Genomic DNA, 19,856 nt, shown 5'->3' with positions numbered 1-19,856 from the left:
CGGCAAGAAATAAAAGGGAAACAGAAAAGGAAATTGAATATAATGAATATAAAGAAGTTATTTTGGATACTATTGCAAATGTGCACCACCCCAAAACAGATAATATGTGGTACAACCACATGAGGCAGGTGGGAAAAGCGAAGTCAAATGAGAACTGCTATATTTGCTCTCTTATCCCCCATGCCACAGGCACACCCAAACTGTTTATCCCACAAGAAATGCCACCTCTTATAGCCAAGTGTTTATTACACCTGGCCCTTTGCAGAGTACGAAGCCTGTTTCAAGGACACATGGTCCAGGCAGTCATAATGGACAGAGCTGAAAGCAAGTGTGCCAAGAAAAAAAAGCAAGCAGTCTGTCAAATAAGACCACTACTGAAATTGGAAGGTGCACTGTTTTCCAATGACAGATATAGGTGGAAAGATAAGTGAGCTGTACGGCAGGGTTTTTACTGGGATTCTCAGAGGATTTAGGTGGCACGTGTCAACCAGAAATGTTCTAAAATTTGGAGCACCTATGTGTCGAAACTCACCTGGATCGAATTGAACGAAAAGTCCACTAAGGTTCAGATACTGACACATTTCTCCTTTTCCTTCAGAGGAAATGGCACTGTACTCGTAGCCACAAATAAAAGATGCAATAAGTCTTTGTTTATTCCTAACCTGACTAACAGCACATCCGCATTGATGGATTTTACCGGGTGTGCTGACAATTTGCTTATCTCCACCATCCCCAATTCTGGAGAGGCGTCTTTTTGCTCACCACCTTGCATTCGGCCATTCTCCTAGTGCCCGACTCGCATTTGACTGTCATAAACGTGCCACCGGTGGTTTCAACTCAACGCCCTCCCCATCAGCATGCTCATCCCTCGCTAAGAGACCACTGACAAAAGAGGTGAATTATTGGTCCCAAGACTCCTCCTGGCATCCAAACTGTAGCAAATGCAAAGTGGTTGCAGATCACAAAGTGGGACTGGGAGATGCTCCAGATAGAGAAACAGACAGAGCAGGGTCTCAATTCAATAAAAGCAGAATTGTGGGCTATTCACGTCATGACCCTGCAGAACCGGTATGTTCTCAATTTACTTACAGCAATGGAAGGGGGCATGTGCAAGAAGATGGATCCTCTTGCTGCACATACATAGCCCCTAATGATGCGGACAATGGATCTGACCCATGCAATAGGTGCCCTCCATAACTTGCGGATTGCAATGGAAAAGGAGGCTGGAGTGAGTGCTAAAGACTGGTTCGATTCAATGTTTTCATGGGTCCCGTCTTGGTTGGGGATAGCCGTAAAGGTGCTGGTTTTCCTATCGTAGTATTTGTTCTTGTAATTTTGTGTTTGTGTCAAAAGATTCTACAGTGCCTAAGAGTACAATGATGATTTTTGTGGGTGGACAACGTATTGCACTTAGATGGATTTTGGGGACGGGCAATGTGTTGCACTTAGATGGATTGTGGGGGGTTGGCAAAGTATATTCTGCATACTTTTGCTGTTAGACCTATCTGCAGCGTTTGACCTTGTAGATCATGATAAACGTTATACCACGTTAGCTTTTCCAATAGTGCTACTCGTTGGGTTAAATCCTTTCTCTATGAACGCACGTCTAGAGTCGCTATTGGCAAAGATGCCGCCGACCCCATAGCATTCCCCATCGGGATACCACAAGGGTCATGCCTTTCACCTATCCTCTATAATGCATACACAAAGCTCCTCTTCTCGGCATTAGACAGTATGGGTGTCATCTACACCAACTTCGCAGATGACACTCAGATCCTTATACCAATCTCATGGAATTATGAACAGGACCCTCTGACCATCAATAAAGTCTACTCTAGTATCCAAAACTGGATGACTTTGAACAGCCTTTGCCTTAACGATGGGAAGACTGAAATTCTCATTGTAGGCTCCCAAACCAAAATAGATACCCTTTACCATGACAACTCATCAATCAACATAGATGGCACGATGATCCCAGTACTTAAACACGTTAAAACATTAGGAGTGTACTAAATGCCAACTTCACCATGGTTAAACATATCTCAGCACTCTCATCCTCCACCTCTGACACATCTAAATGAATTGCACTAAGTCGGCAGTTCCTTACACCCACAAACTGTATCACTCTGGCCAGAGCCTTGATACTTTCAAAATTGGACTACTGTAATGCCTTATTGCTAGGAACGTCCAACTCCAACATTAGCAAACTACAACTAATGCAGAACAAAGCATTAAGGGCAGCCTTAGGAATAAACACATCCAAGCATATTTCTAGTATTCGGACGGATACACACTGGCTCCCCATTAAAGCCAGAATCATATTCAAAACGTTATGTATCATACACAAATGCCTCGCCAACAAAGCCCCTACCTATATGAATGATACTATCAAGAAAAAAACGCTAGTAGGGAGCTCAGATCCAATAACGACTCGCTCCTTGAGATACCGCGCTACAAATGCTCCAGAGCAGGAGGCAGCAGCTTCCAAGTCATGGGGCCTTGTCCAAGGTTGGTGCTAGTCATGGCGTTATTAGCGCCATGACTAGCACCAATACCGGTACCGTGTCCGCCCTCGTTCAATGGGGACTTACCGGTCTAGTCTGACCTTTGCGGGACCGTTATGTCCCCATTGAAAAAGCCATTCCCCCATTCCCATTTCAGCACCCATAGGGCTCAATGGGAAGGCCCTAATAACGGTACCGCAAATTGTGGTACCGTTATTAGCTCAATAAAAAAGTCCCTTTGCGGGTCCCGTCCATAACGCCAAGGACGGGGCTACAAAGGGACCTCTGAATAGGGCGCAAAGGGATTACCGGTGCCGGTAATCCCTTTGTGCCCACCTCAGAATGAGGCCCATGGCCTCCAAACACTGAACTCTCTCCCACTTAATCTCAAAAAAGAGGTATCCCTCCTGGGATTCAAAAAATCTTTAAAAACCTGGTTATTCAATCAATTCTAGTAATCAAAAATCAGCCACCATAGGTCCTGCTAGATACTTTAGGTCGAATAAGCAACATACCTACTGGTAGACTGAGATGATCACTGTAAATAAATCTGTTCTCTGTAATATATGTACTGTTTTTTTACATGTATATATTGTCTCTTCCTATGTACAGTAATTATCTATGATTTAGTGTTTTATTCTACAACCGTGCCTAACTGCAAATATGTAAGTGAATATGCCTACGATTAATGCCAAAGATGTCTGTAACTACGCCGTGATACCCAAGGGTCTGTACGTGTAATAAATGTAATAAATAAAAATAAAAAAATTAATATTGCACTGGAGGTATTTATGAGGGTGGCTAACGTGTTGAACCAAATTCTTTAGACAGGTGGCCTTTGCTTCTGTCTTAGATGATTTATAAGTTTAGCTGAGATTTCTGCTGTGTGAATATCCATTAGGATAGCCAACATGTTACACTTAGAAGACTTGTGCGGTTGCCCTTTGTGCTGCACTTGGAATAATTCAGGAGGGCGACATGGGTGTTGCTCTCTGAGGATTTTGTGAGCGTAGCCATTATATTGCACAGTCTGTAGCCTCTGCACCAGAGCATCTCCTGTGATAGCCATTGTTCAGCACTTGTAGCGGTGTGCAGTTGACCAGGATGTTATACTTAGTGGAGTCCATGAGGGCGACTATGCTATGGTTTCGAGGCTATTGTAGAAGGAGTTCCACTACAGGGAATGCAGGTGTTGGCAGAATGCTGCCTTTACCGTTAAGTGAGGTTTTCAATGTAGCCACTTAATGACAGCTGGATGAATGTAGAATATACCTACCATAATTTATCAACCCAGATGTTTTAGAATGTTGCCGAATGCACCTCTCACACTCTGTGCTTTTGGAATTAGCCAAAGGCACGGCCACACTCATGCACACATCTGCTTTCACATACAACTCGAATGACACTTTGCACAAAACATCTGCCATAAGATTGTAAAAATTGGAACTGCAGCTATAACTGACTATAGTCTTAAATACACCCTCCAGCTTATTTGCCTAGTGTGCATCTGTCCACCCCTAAACATGCCAATTAGACATGGGTGGCTAGCAGGGTCTCAGCCAAGCCCTCATAAACTCGAATGGCCATTAAGCACACATGCTTACTAGCGGCTCCTAACTTTCCCATACTTTGGACTTCGGTCCCTCTGAGGGTTTTCAACCTACAGCGCGTTGGGACCATACCCACGGGGAAAGGCGCTATGCAAATGACGAAATGAAATGAAATGAAATATTTTGGTGCTTGCTTGCATATCTGGCTCAGAAGAAGTCCACAATTGTCTAGCCCAGTAATAGAATTCTTTGGAAATGTTTTGTGCAATCCAACCGCTTTCTTTGATACACAGCAGTGCCGTTACATTTTCCCAGGAATTCAATCTCATTTCGGGGGTTGGAGGTGGGAATAGGGTTCTATATGTTCATGAATGTATGAAAGTTCACTGAGGCTTTGCGAAGTTTGATATACATTAAAATATGTAAAAATATGAATCTGCTTCTGTGTTTTAGATGTTATCATTGTACTGCACATGTGAAGGGAGTCCTCTGGAAGGTTCCCATTCACTGCAGGTGGAGGCACTGTTAGGCAGAAGCCTGTGCAGTTCCCTTAGGGAACACTGCAAAAGATTTAAGACTACAGGTGTTGGCAGTAAACCCACTTGGTAGCAGTGTGTACCACCCAGATTTACCTGGTAGCTGTGGCTGAGCAGTCAGACTTCCCTCAAGAAGAGTTAGGCAGTATGCAAAGTATACACAATAGGCACTCAGATACAATAATACAAGCAAACACTGACCAGAGCTTTGGTATCAAAGTATATAATTATTTATTTAAAAACACACTGTTTGAAACACTCCAGCACTCTTATTGTAAAATATTCTAAACACAGTTACTATTATGATATATACACCCCTTTCTCCCTATTAGAAAAGTCACAGTAAAACACCACTTATTTTCATACAGAGGTGAGCGCTTAACTAGATTGCACTCTAATAAGTTTGTGAAAAAGGGAGGGAAAAAGGCAGAATATGAAGAGGTACACCACTCTACGATTCAAGAACACTGTTAGCAAGGCAGAGAGCGAAAAGTCACTGGTGAGCCAAAGTCCAAAGGCTGGGCCCACTCTTAGAGAGAGCAGAGCACAAATGCGCCCAAGATCACACAGTTACACTAGGCTTAGAAAGTCTTGCAGAGGGTTCGGAAAAGAGTTTAGAGAGGCTTAGAAAAGTTTAGCCAGGGTGTCCCAGGCTAAGCCAGGTTCGAAAGCCGGGGGCTAAATCTACCCCCTACAGTCGGTAGCAAGGGAAGCCAGGCGGGACAAGGTACCTTAAGTGGGAAGGGTCCTCCAGCGGTGGCAGTTGTTCCTGGTAGCGGGTGCAAGTTGTGTCGTCGTCCAGGGGAAGAGCAGATCTCGACTTGGAGGAAAGATGAAGGTCGTTGCACTACCAGGGCAGAAACCAGCCGCGGAGTTTTCCGGTTAAAGGTGGTACCTTTGTTTCGCGGTCGTGGTAAAACGTGGTATCCCGGTTGCCGGGGTGCTTGGCACCGGCAAGGCAGCCACGAGATACGTCGGTAAAGCGAAAAGACGGTAAAACTGGTTATCCCCACCAGTTAAAGGAAGAAGACTCTACGGCGGGAGATCTCCTCTGTCGTTGGGAAAAGTGGTGAGACGGTCCAGCAGGGCTCCACCGGTAGTGGTGTCATGGCAGGTCGGCTCAGCTTCTCCCTCGTCGGATTCTTAGGTCCTGTGGCGACTTCTGAAGTTCCAGTCCCCAAAGCCCTGCTTTTATGCAGCAAACCCCCATTCACTCAGCCTAGCTGTCACTCAAACATGCTAAGTGGTGAGCCGGCCGGCTCACCACTTGGGCCAATCAGGATGGAGTGCGACTTGAGTTGCCTAGGCAACTCAGTCCAGGGTGCCTAAATTCCCCTCCACCCCTCCTAAGTACCCCAGACATAGTGGCACCACTGTGGAGGGCTTCTGTGGAGAAGCCCGCCAAAAAGTGGAACAAAGGGCTCGACTTGGGTTGGAGTCACAGAAGGGAACACAAACGCCATTTTAGAATCAGGTTTTGGCAAAAAATCCCAACCGGAGAATTAATATTAATTAAATAAACCGGCGGTATGTTCGAGGCTACCGTAAATAATTAAATAAAGATAGTAGCCTAAAACAATGGGAAATCCCATAGGAGAATATTCGCGGTTGAATATAAAAAGTAGTATCCACTGGCACCAGCCAAAACTCGAACAGGGGGGACGGAGACGTGCCCCCTCGACTAACAGACCCCGGGGCATTTGAATTGCCCCAGCCAGTACGTCCACAATATGATGGTTTGTACTGGTTCTGCTCAGAATTTAAGACTAGTAAAGTCAATGGTGACTTTACATGCCCTGGGAGACAGTAGTCAGTCCCAGGGTATGGAGTCTATACTGGGGGGTCACTATGACACCCCTGTGTCACTGCACTGAGGGTGCGGTGTAACACAAATCACAAAAACACATGAAGCCCTATGGAGTAAAAGACCCCATAGCCCATTAAACACAACTAGATTCAAAGAAACACACTCAAATCATGCCCAAGAGTGAGGGTAAAAGAATCTCACTCTTGGCAGGAGAAAAAATAAAACCCCAAAAATCCAGCAAAGCTGCTGGGGGACACACTAGGTTAGGAAATTCAGCCTAAACAGAGAATTCTCCCTAACACTCGCCCCCCCCCCCAGACTAAGGGACAGGAGGATTTAATCCACTCCTGGATGAACCTCATACCTCTAGTCGACGATATACATCCTAGAGAGTCCATCAGCATTTTGATGGTGACACTCTGACCTGTGCTCAATGGTGAAATCAAACCCTTGCAGGCAGATTGACCATCTCAATAGTTTTGGATTTTCTCCCTTCATTTGCATTAACCATCTCAAGGGTTGGTGGTCAGTCTGAATGACAAAAGTAGAACCATACAAGTATGGCCTAAACTTCTTCAGTGCCCACACAATAGCAAAGCATTCACTTTCTATTGTTGCCCACCTTGTCTCAGGATCCTTCAGCTTACGGCTGATGAAGCAAATGGGGTGCTCCCTACCGTTCTCATCCAGTTGGCTTAGAACTGCACCTATACCTACATTGGAAGCATCAGTCTGTACAATGAAAGTTTGGTGGTAGTCAGGAGCTCTCAATACTGGAGCTTGGCAAAGAGCTTTCTTCAGTTTTTCAAAGGCCTGATTGCACTCCTCATTCCATTTGACCTTTTTAGGGAATTTTGGAGAGGAGATTACATTCAGTGGAGAAGCTATGGTCCCATAGTTCTCAATGAAATTCCTGTAGTACCCAGTGAGGCCTAGGAAGGCTCTCACTTGGGTTTGAGTAGTAGGTGTTGTCCAATTTTGCACAGCTTCAATCTTGCTGAGCAAAGGCCTTATTTCCCCACCTCCTACCTCATGCCCAAGGTAGACCACCTTACTTTGTCCTATCTGACATTTACTTGCCTTGATAGTCAAATTGGCCTGTCCCAGAGCCTGCAAAACATGTCCTAGGTGGTTCACATGATCTTCCCAGGAATGGCTGAAGACTGCAATGTCATCCAAGTATGCAATGCAGAATTCCTCCATCCCAGCCAGAACTTGGTTTACCATCCTTTGGAATGTAGCAGGTGCATTTTTTAATCCAAAAGGCATGACCTTAAACTGGTACAAGCCAACTGGGGTGGAAAATGCAGTTTTCTCCTTGGCATGGTCTGTCAAGGCTATTTGCCAATAGCCTGACGTGAGGTTAAATGTGCTGAGGTACTTGGCTGCACCAAGTTTATCCACCAACTCATCCGTCCTGGGTAAAGGGTGGGCATCAGTCTTGGTGACTGCATTAAGAGCTCTGTAGTCCACACAGAATCTCAAGTCTTTGGACCCTGCCTTTGGTACTAACACAACTGGGCTAGACCATGGACTAGTAGAGGGTTCTATTACCCCGAGATCAAGCATCTTCTTGACCTCCCCCTTGATATGGGTTCTCATATTGTCTGACATTCGGTATCCTCTGCTTTTGACTGGCAGACAGTCACCAGTGAGTATCTCATGCTGTCCCCAAGGGGTCAAGTCTGGTGAGAGTGAGAACAGGGAGGCAAACTGATTTAACATAGATTTGCACTCCTCTTGTTGCTCAGGTCTCAGATCTGAAGAGAGATTGACTCCTTCAATGTTTTCATCTAAAGGTACACCTCTGAGGAGATCAGGGAGAGACTCACTCTCTTCTTCCTCTGCTGCTGAGGCTAGAAGCAAGGCTCCTACTTCAGGTCTGGAGATGTACGCTTTTAGTCGGTTGGTGTGGAAGACTCTAGGAGCTTCCCTGGGTCTGCCCAGATCCACCAGATAGTTGACCTCTCCAAGTTTTCCCACAACTTTGAAGGGTCCCATCCATTTGTCTTGCAAGGCCCTCTGCCTTGTTGGGAGCATAACGAGAACTAGCTGGTCTTGAGTGAACTCAACCATGTTAGCCTTTTGATCATGCCAATGCTTGACCAAAGCTTGTCCAGCTTTCAAGTTATCACTAGCTTCTGCCATCATGTGTGACATTCTCCTTCGGAGACCTATCACATAGTCAGTCACTCTGACTGGCTTGAGGGGAGGAGCACCTTGCAACCCCTCCTTAATCAGGGCCAATGGACCTCTGACGGGATGGCCATAGAGGAGTTCAAAGGGAGAATAACTGTCATGATGCCTACCTCTAAGGAGCCAGGCCGGGCCCAGCAACCCCAGAGGCAGACATCATTTTCCCCAGGGAAGTCTCAGCGGGCCCAAGTCGGGGCCCTTTGGACTCAGTCCTGGCGCCTTAGGCGCCAGGCTCATAGCGGACCCCAGTCCTGGCGCCTTAGGCGCCAGGCTCATAGACGAGGATATGTGTTTAAGTGCTTGGGTGCACACTTACCTGATGCAGACCTTGCTGCTTCATCCAGGCCCTCGTGAGGCCTGAATGGGACTACTTAACCTGTAGGACTACTTCACCACCCGGGTGTGGTCGGGGAAGGGTACATACCTGATTGGTGGAAGGATACATACCAGGAACTTCTTCCAAGGCTATTTAAACCCCACCCGAACAGCCACACGTGCTTCGCGTTGTTCTGCACCTAGCAGCTGGACGCTCACCGTGTCAGCTCCTGCATCCTGACTTCAGCCACGCCTGCCAGCACCCTGGAACACCTGCAAGGGGAAAAAGGAAGAGAATAGGAGAAGAAAAGCCCTTACCTGCTAAATCTGCATCCCGGAGTCATTTCTCCAACGGCCCTGAAAAGGAAGACATCATTTTAAAGGCATTTCGTTTCGATCGCTGCAGCGCTGCATTTTACTCACCTTTGCAAGGCGCTTCCATCTTCAGCAGCGATCTTCCGGATTCAGCTACGCCCCGGCGCCTAGAGGAAAAAAGACAAGAACAAAGGTGAGAGGGAGAAAAGGAATAAGGAAAGCTCAGTTTCCTTTTAAGTCTTACCTGTTGGATTATTCCCACTGCATTTCGGGTCCTGCCGCTTCCTGGCATCTCCGGACCCCGGCCCCTATGGGGAAAAAAGACAAAGACATTGAATGAGCGAATGCAAAGACATTACCTGAGCGCTCATCCAGAACTGTTTCACTTCGGGTCGGCGCCATATCTCCGGCACTCCGAACCCCGGCCCCTAAGGGGAAAAAGACATAAGCATTAGCGCTTGCTGCAATTAGACAACGAACATTATTATTAAGCTTGAACTTTTGAACAGAACTTTTACAGCGCCTTACCTGAACAGTCAAGCTTACCTGAACTCCCATCAATCCTCAATCCAGTGAAGTAACTGGGTTTCAACGCGCCCCTGCATCAGAAGCAGGATGGAGAGCTCATCCTTCAAAACCCTAAGGTGAGGCTTCACGGGAAATCGTGGAGGAGGTATCGTGGAGGGTTGGAAGGGAGTGGGAGGCTTGAGCATTGTTCCACAGTTGGTAATACTCCCTTTTCACGCACAGGAGGGTATCCAACGAGCCAGGGAAGCCAGAATAGAGGGGCCCTTCCTGTCCATCTTCAGAGTTCTGCGCCTTCGACGCCGCGCCTCCGTGGGAACCAGGTGAGCGTTACAATAACCTACTCCCTCCTGAGGGACTTCTCTATAAGCAAAGAGAAGGCATGGCAGTAGAAGGTCCCACTTTCTTTTCAGGGGTTCTCCTAAAGCACCTATCATGCTCTTCATGGTTCTGTGAAATCTTTCTACCAGTCCATTGGTTTGGGGGTGATAGGCGGTTGAGAACTTGTAAGTAACTCCACAGGTTTTCCACATGGCTTTCATGTAGTGGGACATAAAGTTTGATCCCCTGTCGGATATTACTTCCTCTGGAAACCCAACCCTGGTAAAAATACCAAGGAGGGCCTTAGCCACAGCCGGAGCTGTAACAGTTCTCATAGGGATTGCCTCAGGGTATCTAGTAGCATGGTCTACTACAACAAGGATAAACCTGTTGCCTGAGGAGGTAGGGGGATCAAGGGGACCAACAATGTCAATCCCTACCCTCTCAAATGGGACTCCCACAACTGGGAGAGGCACTAAGGGTGCCACATTCTTGGCGCCAACCTTACCAGAAGTTTGGCAGGTATGGCAGCTCTTGCAAAACTTATCTACATCGGCCCCCATTTTTGGCCAATAGAAGTAGAGGCAGAGTCTTTCCTTGGTCTTCTTGAACCTCAAGTGACCAGCTAAAGGAATCTTGTGGGCTAAGTGCAAGAACTGTTGTCATGATCTCTGCTTCCAAAAGATCAGGACTTGGCCGACTCCCTTGGAAGCAGACCCATAACCCCGGTTCCGAGTGCCAGCCAGTCCCAATTGGGACCTTTTGGACCCTGTCCTGGCACCAGTGGCACCAGGCTCATTAAGATGCCCAGTCCCAGCGCTGGAAGCGCCGGGCTCATAATGCTTGGGTGGACTTACCTGCAGCAGACCATGCTGCTTACTTACCTGCCAGTTGAACCCCTGATCCTCTTCTGTTTGGGACTACTTTTCCTGTTGGGTTGGGTGGGGCAGGAGCCACTCCCTAGGTTCAGAACACTGGAACTCTTCTGGAAAGCAGGAACTCTTTTCTTACCTAGGTGTGGCTGTGGATGAAGACACCTAAGCACTACAGGAGGCTATTTAAACCACACCCGATGGATGAATCTTGCTTTGTGTTATTCTGCATTCTCTGCAGCAGAACGCTCATCGTGTCTTCTGCTTCTGATCCTGGGCCTAAGGGAACAAAGGCTTACCATCCTGGAATCCAGTCTTCAGCAGCACCTGTAAAGACAAAGAAAGAACAGGTTAGCACTACGGTCTTCAGTGGCAGCGCATCTCTTACCTGGTCCATCGGCTGTCACCAACGCCTCGCGCTGCATTTCGGCATCTGAAAGACAAAGGCTTACCTACTCTTCGCATGCTCCGGAGGTCTTCGCACTGCATTCCGGCATCTGAAAGACAAAAGCTTACCATCTCTTCGCACGCTCCGGAGGCCTTCGGCGCTGCATCCCGCATCTGAAAGAAAAAAGAAGGTGCGTTTAAAGACATTGGGCAACTTTATTACTCACGTGCCATTACTCCTTCCCACGCCGAATCCAGTGGGTATTCCAGCACCGTTCAGCTTCTCTAAAGCTCCGAACTTGTACCTGCAAGATAAAAGGGACAGTTAGTGCGCATCGTGAAGCAGGCTACAAGCGCTTACTTACGTGCTTCCAGGCGCTTCTATTCCTCACGCGGGTTTGATCCTCAACTCTCATCAGCCCGCCATCTGCCATCGCCGGAACCCTGCAAAACAAGATATATCATTACAAAAGACTTTTAAGACATTTGAAGTGCCCAGAACTTACCGTTCGTGCAGTTAACGACGGACAGCAGTCCTCTGAGGTCAAGAGGCCTGCACCCTTATCCAGTGAAGAAACTAGTTACGGCACCCTGCCCCGAGGCAGATGGAGAGCTCGGCGTTCACTTACCTAAGGTGAGGGCGTTAACCTTTGGGGTTCTACAGGAGAAGAGAAAGGGAAGAGGAGAGAGGCACCCAATAACCCCAGTTCATTAATCCCATATTTTCTATCTGCAGACATCTTACTCTTCGAGTCAGACATACAGTGCACAGAGGTCCAGCCCAAAGAGCCAACCGTGTGTTACACATCACCTTTGAAGATACGGCATTCACCCAGTCAAGACCGGCGCCTCTGCGGGAATCAGGTGAGCGTTACAACTGTTGTCTGTTTTCTTGAGGTACTACAAGGCGTTTGTAGTCTCCAGGTTCAGACTCAGTTGGTTCACTGTAGAAGAGGCCATCTTCACAGTGCAACCTATACTTCCCAGGCTCTTGCCCATCAGCCTGAGCAGCTGCCTGTTGGCGGAGACCCTCCAGAGTTGGACATTCTCTTTGTCCCTTACGGAAAGCTGCTCTGCTGGGTCCACCTTCTGCCAGTAAAGACTGCAGCTCAGGATGGTCCTCAGGGTCCAGATCTCCAATAAGTTCTAGGCCTCCCACTAGCTCTTCTTCAGAGTCTAGTTCAACCATATAGGGTTGTACCTCCCTCTCAGCCTCAGCTGGAGGGGGAGTTACAGGTGTAACTGTTGGAAGTACTGGAGTGCTTGCTGCTGACTTCTTCCTAGGAGTCTTGGGTTGCCCCTTTGCTCCTGATCTGGTAGTTACTGCAGTGAGTTGCTCCAGTGGTAAAGGAGTGATCTCTGTCATCATCTCCTGAGATAACCCTCGCAGGGTTTTCTCTCTTGCAGGTTTTGTGAGCTCCTGTAACCTTTTACTAGGTAGTCTGGGGGTATGTGACACAACTCCAAGAGCTTTTAGGTCATTACCCAACAGAACCCTACCTGGCACTTCACATTGTACACTGACAGGTATTTTTACAGCCATGTCATTACACTGGATGAGAACTGGTAACTGGGGACACATCTGCACAGGCCCTCCAGCTAACTTGGTGAGGCATTTGGGTGCCTTAGCAACATCCTCTGCCTTGAAAAATGATTCATCCACCACAGTTATGCTGGCCCAGTGTCTCTAATGGCAGGAGTCTCCTGACCATTCACCTGGACACTGTCTTTATAATACTCTTTAGTATTATCTGGGATAGAATTATACACATCTAAGTTCTGTTGTTCCCACAATCCCAGAGAGACTAAAGAAACAGTGGCTCAGACACCAATGGGCTCATCAGCCAGCAGTAGAAAGTTTCCACTTGCCATGGGGACTTCCTCTTCTGGAGCGAAGGCTAAGGAGGCAAGTTGGATCCCTGAAGGTTTACCCTTGCATCTGGGATCTCCTTTCACATGGTCAGTAGAGCCACAAACAAAGCATTTACCAAATGCCTTCTGGAATGGAGGCTTGTTCTGACCTCCCTCTGGTTTGGCACCAGAGAAGACACTATTCTGCTGTGGTTTCCCGGGTGGCTTCCCCTTCTGATTTTGTTTGGGGCCCTCTTTGGAATTTGCAGTATTAGAATTCTTTTCGGAGTCCTTTTTAGGCTGTTTCCCCTCATCCTTTTTCTGAGTTACCCCAGAATCCTTGTGAGTGGCCCTGTTGGCAACCCACAAGTCAGCAGCCTTAGCTAGTTTTCGGGAATCTAATTCTTTTGAATCAGCCAAGTGCTGTCTGAGCTCAGGAGAGCAGGCATCATAAATTGACTCCAACATAAAAAGATTCTTCATACCTTCATAAGTGTTCACTTTGTAACCCTTAATCCATCCCTCTAAGTTTTTCAACCCTTCACTTACCCAGGTAGCCCAAGGGGTACCATCATGCTTTTTGAGGGTTCTAAACCTCTTAAGATACTGGGAAGGGGTCTTCCCAAATCTAGCTGTCAAAGCTAGTTTCACACATTCATACTCTTTCCTATCCTCCTCCCCCAACTCCATTACCACATCAGTTGCAACAGGGGGAAGCCTAGAGAACAACCAGTTGAGTAAGTCATTTCCTGTGATGTTCTGGAGCCCATGATTATATTCAAACAGAGACAACCAATCCAACACATCCAACTTAGGCTCATACATACCAACCAATTCTTTAGGCATCCGGGGTCTTTTAGGACTGGAACTTCTAGAGGAGCCAGAGAGAGAAACATTTTTGACAGATAATTTCTTCATTTCTAGCTCATGCTTGAGCTCCATTTCCCTTAGCCTTATTTCTTGATTCATTTCCTGATGTCTCTGTTCAGCCAGAGTATTCAGTTTCTTGAACTCTAGTTCAAGTTTCATTTTCTCTAATTCGAGATATTGAGGACTTAGGGTGGGACTTGGTAAAGGCCCAGTAGGTACAGCAGGTAGGGCAGGCAGAGGCCTAGGGGGCACAGTCACAGCAGCCTCACCCTCCTCTTCTGACTCTTCCTCAAGATTATCAACATTTGGATCAATATCAATTTCTATACTGTTATCTACATTTTCTGGCATGGTAGGTTCCTCAGACCAATCATCCAGACTTTGGTTAGCTAACAACCTTTCTATTAACTCAGTGTTCTTGCCTTTAGTCAGGAGGTTCTTATGCTTACACAATACTCTTAAACAATCAGCAGTTTTTGTAGCAAGGGACTCTTGACTATAAGTTTCCATAGTTGACATGTTAGAAAGATTACTTTTTCAGTGCTAAGCTTTGTGGTTAGTTGTACTAAGGTATCCTAAAGCACTCTAAAGTGTATACTCAATACAAATCCCACCGCTGTACACCAGTGTTAGGCAGAAACCTGTGCAGTTCCCTTAGGGACCACTGCAAAAGATTTAAGACTACAGGTGTTGGCAGTAAACCCACTTGGTAGCAGTCTGTACCACCAAGATTTACCTGGTAGCTGTGGCTGAGCAGTCAGACTTCCCTCAAGAAGAGTTAGGCAGTATGCAAAGTATACTCAATAGGCACTCAGATACACTAATACAAGCAAACACTGACCAGAGCTTTGGTATCAAAGTATATAATTATTTATTTAAAAACACACAGTTGAAACACTCCAGCACTCTTATTGTAACATCTCCTACACACGGTTACTATTATGATATATACACCCCTTTCTCCCTATTAGAAAAGTCACAGTAAAACACCACTTATTTTCATACAGAGGTGAGCGCTTAACTAGATTGCACTCTAATAAGTTTGTGAAAAAGGGAGGGAAAAAGGCAGAATATGAAGAGGTACACCACTCTACGATTCAAGAACACTGTTAGCAAGGCAGAGAGCGAAAAGTCACTGGTGAGCCAAAGTCCAAAGGCTGGGCCCACTCTTAGAGAGAGCAGAGCACAAATGCGCCCAAGATCACACAGTTACACTAGGATTAGAAAGTCTTGCAGAGGGTTCGGAAAAGAGTTTACAGAGGCTTAGAAAAGTTTAGCCAGGGTGTCTCGGGCTAACCCAGGTTCGAAAGCCGGGGGCTAAATCTACGCCATACAGTCGGTAGCAAGGGAAGCCAGGCGGGACACGGTACCTTAAGTGGGAAGGATCCTCCAGCGGTGGCAGTTGTTCCTGGTAGTGGGTGCAAGTTGTGTCGTCGTCCAGGGGAAGAGAAGATCTCGACTTGGAGGAAAGGTAAGGGTCGTTGCACTACCAGGGCAGAAACCAGCCGCGGAGTTTTCCGGTTAAAGGTGGTACCTTTGTCTCGCGGTTGTGGTAAAACGTGGTATCCCGGTTGCAGGGGTGCTTGGCACGGGCAAGGCGGCCACGAGATACGTCGGGAAAGCGAAAAGACGGTGAAACTGGTTATCCCCACCAGTTAAAGGAAGAAGACTCTCCGGCGGGAGATCTCCTCTGTCGTTGGGAAAAGTGGTGAGACGGTCCAGCAGGGCTCCACCGGTAGTGGTGTCATGGCAGGTCGGCTCAGCTTCTCCCTCGCCGGATTCTTAGGTCCTGTGGCGACTTCTGAAGTTCCAGTCCCCAAAGCCCTGCTTTTATGCAGCAAACCCCCATTCACTCAGCCTAGCTGTCACTCAAACATGCTAAGTGGTGAGCCGGCCGGCTCACCACTTGGGCCAATCAGGACGGAGTGCGACTTCAGTTGCCTAGGCAACTCAGTCCAGGGTGCCTAAATTCCCCTCCACCCCTCCTAAGTACCCCAGACATAGTGGCACCACTGTGGAGGGCTTCTGTGGAGAAGCCCGCCAAAAAGTGGAACAAAGGGCTCGACTTGGGTTGGAGTCACAGAAGGGAACACAAACGCCATTTTAGAATCAAGTTTTGGCAAAAAATCCCAACTGGAGAATTAATATTAACTAAATAAACCGGCGGTATGTTCGAGCCTACCGTAAATAATTAAATAAAGATAGTAGCCTAAAACAATGGGAAATCCCATAGTAGAATATTCGCGGTTGAATATAAAAAGTAGTATCCACTGCCACCAGCCAAAACTCGAACAGGGGGGACGGAGACGTGCCCCCTCGACTAACAGACCCCGGGGCAATTGAATTGCCCCAGCCAGTACGTCCACAATATGATGGTTTGTACTGGTTCTGTTCAGAATTTAAGACTAGTAAAGTCAATGGTGACTTTACATGCCCTGGGAGACAGTAGTCAGTCCCAGGGTATGGAGTCTATACTGGGGGGTCACTATGACACCCCTGTGTCACTGCACTGAGGGTGCGGTGTAACACAAATCACAAAAACACATGAAGCCCTATGGAGTAAAATACCCCATAGCCCATTAAACACAACTAGATTCAAAGAAACACACTCAAATCATGCCCAAGAGTGAGGGTAAAAGAGTCTCACTCTTGGCAGGAGAAAAAATAAAACCCCAAAAATCCAGCAAAGCTGCTGGGGGACTCATTAGGTTAGGAAATTCAGCCTAAACAGAGAATTCTCCCTAACAGGCACTAGCACATTTATAAATAACATATTAACATGCGTCTAACTCGCTGGGGATACAATATGCCTGCCTCTTATTTGCCATCACCCGAAATCAGACGATTCAATTTATTAGAGAACGTCTATGATTAATGGGGAGCACAGGCAGGTTGCAGCTGCAGGGAACGCCTGGAGTGAGGGGGAGAGTGTAAATGTAGCCACATATTGTTACTACCACACAGGCAGATAAGGAGAGTAGCAGATAAAGGAGTCTGTGGGAAACCGTAGCATGTAAAAGTAATTCTATCCTGCAGAGCGAGGGACCAGAAGGTGAATAAAAGTAAGGAAGTGACAGAAAAGCACTGTAGACCTGTCGGAATATATCAGGATCACCCCCAAGTACTCTGCAGAAAAAGATTCCCAAAAACATGTCAAATAACCTGAACTAGCAGTGAAGGTTCCCTGAGTTAGTAGTGGTATGTCTTTGTATGTAAAGGGGGGGTAGCTCACAGGTTAAGTGCTCACCTCTGACATGTGGCAAACCTCTACCATGTATTATCTAAAGGTAAAAGGGCTGATTTCCCCTTCCACCTCCTGAGGTCAATAATGAAGTGGGAGGAATCTGGCATGAACAGCTACATACAAACCTGATGTTATTATTATTATATATCTATAACAACTGGTGAAATGAAGGAGGTAACCAGACTTCTGGATGTCGATCATCTGTTAGTTGATATTACTTTGAGTGATTTACAACAGAATTACAGAAGGGCTTCGGGCAATTGAATGGACATCTCTTCTACCATCAGGTAGTGGGTTACCTACTTACACCCAATCTGGCTTCCCTATGGGTACTATTCGGATGTGATGGGGGTTGACTGATGCCAGACTGTGGAACCAGATATTATGAAGAAGCCTGGTATGTTATCATTAGAAATCCATTACTCATTTAGTGAATCATTCGTAAACAGTGACCCATTTAGGAATTAGTTATACATCATTCATTCTGATTAGTCGTGACATTAGATTATCCACATATTATGTAGCCATTTGCATTTGCGAGAGAATGAGGCCTGTTATATTTGGAGTGCCTTGTAGAAGACATGTTTAGACATATGTATTATGTATGCATTGTAGAGACATGCATGAGTGTGCATTTCGAAATATGTATTGAGCGTTGAGTATAGCGCTTGGAACGAGTGAATTCGTTAGGCACTACATTCGAGAATAGAATGCAATGAGGCCTATTGCATTTTGAAGCCATCCTGAATGAGACAGAACCGAAGCTCCACTTGGTTCTGCGGAAGAATGTTTTGAGTTACACTGCTACGAGGAATGCATAAACAGTTTGGTTGTTCAGACACAGATAAGAGGTTGACTCTTGCCTTAGTAGAAACAGAGAAGGGCTGGCTTATCAGGCCCTGGGTTGTGTTCGCAGATGAGAAAAGGTGGGGGTTGGCAGCGGGGAGTGAGTGCTTTGCCCAGAGACAGAAGAGAGGGATTTCAATGGAGCGAATAGAGAAATATGGGAGATGGGAGGATGGTATGGTAACACGTAACACAGGTAGCATGTACAAGGCTGAAATGTCACGATGACAGAACACGCAGTAACTGAACAGAACAAGATTGACGTAACAGACTTTCAGGCACTGCTCGGATTTAGAAATGCTGACAGAGAGAAAAAGAGTGAATCTTAGCTTAGAGAGACATGTAACCATGGAGAAAGTATGTACCGTCATTTGACACTATAACTGGGCAGTAGGAGTGTATGCTCTCTCTGAGATCGAGGGAGTTTTGGATGGAGCTGCTCTCTGAGATTGAAAAGAGATGTTTGGCGGTGGCATAGGAGAGGTGTTTTAGATGGAGATGACTCTGAGAGAGGAAGCATTGGGTTAGCATTCTGATGAGAGCTGATGCAGATTGATCGAGCAGGGAGACTGGCAGAGAGAGTTGGCAGGAAGACCAGACCACTGAGAGGCCAAGAAGAGGCCCTGACTGACTGGCTGGTTGCAGAGTTAGCTGGAGAGGAGAGAGACGAGAATGGGAGGCTTGCACATGGCAGAAGGGGAGTATTACTGATTGATCTGAATAAGACACATGCATGGGGAATTATGGCAGGCACTCACACAGAGCTTGTGGGTTTGATAGAAGGGGAAATCAGACAGGGATTGTCTTAGATAGAGAGTGTGATGTGTGGTGGTGTGGATTGCAGAGGAATGCTGAATGCTGATGCTTGCATTAGGCTGCATTAGACATGATAGATCCAGCAGAATTGGATACATTGCTATCAGATGGCTTGCATTAGAAGCCTGTAAGGCTTACATGTATTGCATTGCAGAGCATAAAAGGGTGCAAATTCTAGCTTTGCATTATAGTAGTGTTTGCCTTAAATGTATTCCATTGTGTTATAATTGAAACTGACTCATGTGTTTTCTTTGTGTCTTATGTTTGTGTGTCCATAGCATAGCAATGTGTGAGTAACACAGTGCACAAATCACCCCGAGATACAAGAGCAGGGGGGGCATAGTGATTCACACTACCCGAGGTAGATTCGGAGACTAGCAAGTGGTCGCCCATAAGGGGCTAGGCCAAAGGTAATTGTGTTTTTCAGACTAACAAGACGGCCTCGCTGCTATTCTTGCAGAGATTTAATGGAGCTCTCCCTGATAGGTTCACGCCAGCGCGAGTTCAGAAACTTACTTCAAATGAGACCAGGAGACACAGTGCATGATCCTGATTGGCTGGAGTTTATCAAGGCAAAAAGCTAATAATTTAGCTCCCAGTTACCTGGGTCTTGTAAATGTATGATTACTTGAAAAGGGTATATTGATACCGCAGTGCAAATTTATGGCGTGATATGCAATCCCAGCGAGTAAAGGTGCAAGAGCGTGGCTGAATGGGGGTTTAATGGCATGGATTTCAACATTTCTCAATATGAAGGTTTGCCCATCCTTACTTAACACTTCATTTACAGATTCCTAAGTTGTGATACCTGTGGGTAATGTCCTACTTGATTTAATGTTTACAGGAGATGACCATCCTCTGGCCTCTCTTGCTCAGACCTTCTTTGCTTTGGCGGGAGAAG

The sequence above is a fragment of the Ambystoma mexicanum genome, chromosome 10 (assembly GCF_040938575.1).
Source record: "Ambystoma mexicanum isolate Mex_15411 chromosome 10, UKY_AmexF1_1, whole genome shotgun sequence".
Taxonomy (NCBI): domain Eukaryota; kingdom Metazoa; phylum Chordata; class Amphibia; order Caudata; family Ambystomatidae; genus Ambystoma; species Ambystoma mexicanum.
This window is presented reverse-complemented; position numbering follows the sequence as displayed.